The following is a 3,287-nucleotide window of genomic DNA, read 5'->3' as shown; positions in this document are numbered from 1 at the left end:
ACAAGTTATCCTAGCAAGTGTGAAATACAACAATATATATGAGCTAGGATAAGCAATATGAACAACAAGATATATCCTAATAATGAGATATAGACAATGTATGTGCAAGGATATATAAACAATATAAGGATAAATAATCTAAACAAGATAGTGGATGATATAATAATGAGCAATGCACAATGGCGATATAAGATATGAACATAAATATAAATGAACGCCAAAGCACACTCAAACACAATCAAATGATCATGGAGTTCGGACCTTCCGTCCTACGTCTCCGCTCCCCACTCCCGGGGAGAAATCCACTATCACAACCGGGTTTTCTACGCTCACCTGAATAACGTTTACACCTCACAGTGTCGGTTTTCAACGCTCACCGATCAACGTCACTCCTCACAATCGATTTTCTAGTTTACCGAAAACTTCACAACACACTCGGTTTTCTAGCTCACCGAAAACCTTACAACACTCACAATGTAACAAATATAAATTTGTTCTCTATAATAGATGAGAACTCAATTAAGCACAACTCAATGTTATAATCTCTCACAACCCTAATATAATATGTATGCAAATACAATAAGCTCAAGTGGGTGTGTGCAACAATGAGTAAATAAAATCAAATCAACTAAACTCAAATATAAAATCTAGCTTAAGAGCAATGATAATTAAACAAGTATATAAATGTAAAGCTAGAGTTTGAGTTTAGAAAACTTCTCAATTGATAGCAAGAGATGGATGGAGGATAGTTGGAAGCTCAAACTTCAATAGATAATCTCCTCAAGCTCTTGTGGAATTGATTCACAAAACCCGAAACACTCAAATGCTTAAAAGCTTCTTAAAACAAACTTAAACAAACACTAAACAAGTTTAAACCCTTGTTAAACTATTTGGAAAACATTCTCTTGTTATATGTAAGAACTGAGGTAAGGGGGTATATATATGAAACCCCTAAGGTAAGAGAAAGCCAAGAAAAAGACCAAAAAACTACTCTGCAACGACTCTAAAAATAGCCGTTGGAACTGAGTTGACAGTGCGGCGGTCGACCGCGAGCAACAAAAAAATCAAACTACGGCTCTGGACAAGCGACAGTCGACCGTGACGACCACGAAACTCTCTGGACTTGCGACGGTCGACCGCCACGGTCGACCGCGAGCCATAAAAACATATTATGAGTTCTGAACTCTTGGTGGTCGATCATGGCGGTCGACCGCGAACTGACACTACAGAAAAAACAGGTTTGAAAACATATTTTTTGACTTTTGGAAAATTGTTAAAAATAACAAATGAAGTCCAAAAATTATGAAACTTTAGGAAATGTATATAAACATGTTACAAAAAGAATTTCCAAATTTCATTTCTCATTTGTGAAAAATCATCATTTTGCAAAAATAGTCCAAAACATGAAAATGTAAACATGTGAATTTTGACATTTAGGCTAAACCATGTTTTGAAACTTTGCACAATGATTATATAGACTTAATAAAATATGTATATGATTATTGTTAAGTCCAAAAACTAAGAAAATAATATTTTCATAAAATTGCATATTCTATGCAATATATACTAAAACACAATAATAAATATGAAACATGTGATTTCATATTTATAAACATAAAAACTCAAAAACACATATATGTATATATATAACTATATATATGCATAGAAACCAAAACTTATGTATATATATATATAACTATATATATATATACGAAGAAACCAATAAATGTGTGTATATGATATTGAGCTTAGAGTATCTAACACACATAATATAAAATCTAAACTAGATTACCCAAGCTAGATCTTGATCTTCAATAAGCTCGACTTGGTACACGTTGCGGATGAATCTAAACTTGGATTTTGAACTTGAATTGTACGATGCTTCACTCCATAATTCCACCAACCTCCATTGGATATGATCGTTATGGCGCAATCCATCCATCCTCCAACTCGTTGTTTGTCTATAATAAATAAGAAAACATAAATACTAGACAAACAACATTGTGGTAAATTGTTTGTTAAACATCATCAAAACAAGAAGGCCAACAACAAAGACAAAGTCTATGTATTTAAAATCATAGCACCAAGTCTAAGAGAATTAGCTCTCTTAGCACAACGTCACATAATTCACATGCTAGCCCGACTCAAATGGTAGTCGGTAAAGGTACGTCAAATCCGTTGATGGCTGAGGATTGACCAAAAATCCTAAGTCTACGTCTAACACACGGCATCGGTAGTCTATTCCCATAAGAAAGACGAAGTCTATGTATTCAATATCGTAGCATTGAAAGAGTTAACTCTTTTGGCACAACGTTACATGCAGAACAGACTTAAATAATCTGCATGCTAGCCCGACTCAAACGGTAGTCGGTAAAGGCTCATCAAACCCGTTAATGGCTGAGGGTTTGCCAAAAATCCTATAAATATGAGAGTCATTGACGCACCAGCTCTATTAGTTAGTCCTGTGACTTAAGAATCTGATAATTTCAAGATAAGATCCATACATGCAGATGAATCAGTTTTAACAGTTAGTCCTGCAGCCTCATCATTTGGGATCACCATGCTCCAATACCTTAAGAGCTTAAACTGTGTATACTCCAGCAAACGTACGAGTATAAATTGTGTCAACGGCGATCGATGCGAAACCCTAAGGTCAACGCGTAGCCCTAGGTCAACGCCAGTTAATGCGTTGCAATGAAAGTCAACGCAAATTGAAGCTAAACCCAAAGGTCAACGCCGGTCAACGCGTAGTCCTAGGTCAATACCAGTCAATGCGTAGCCCTAGGTCAATACCAGTCAACACGTTACAAGAAAAGTCAACGCTAGTCAACGCGTAGCTCTGAGTCAACGTCGGTCAATGCATTATGACGGAGATAATTAGTTCAAAGTCAACTCAATAACACGAGACAAAATCAACTCACCAATTTTTGATTCGAGACTTCAACGACGGACAGACAATAAACGTAGCGCCGAATTTTTTTTAGCTATTTCGTTAAAATATTGAATAGACTGAAAATCGAAGGAGTCAAGAATCAAAACTAACTACGGGTCCTTTACACCGACTGAAGGTTGGACCGATCACATCCAAAGTATTTTAGCCTCCTCTATAAAAGAAATGAGACTGAAACACTTTGGAGAGGGTATCTGTAGGCGTCTAAAAATACCTATAGGTTCCCACACGTGGCTCGAGACAAAGAGATAATAATGAATGTCACTATCCGATTCATAGAAGCTTATTTGACATTGACAAGAGCATGAAGTGAGTCGACGAACCGTGTGAAGTAACG

Source organism: Asparagus officinalis, chromosome 1 (assembly GCF_001876935.1).
Source record: "Asparagus officinalis chromosome 1, Aspof.V1, whole genome shotgun sequence".
Lineage (NCBI taxonomy): Eukaryota > Viridiplantae > Streptophyta > Magnoliopsida > Asparagales > Asparagaceae > Asparagus > Asparagus officinalis.
Note: the sequence above shows the minus strand (reverse complement) of the source record.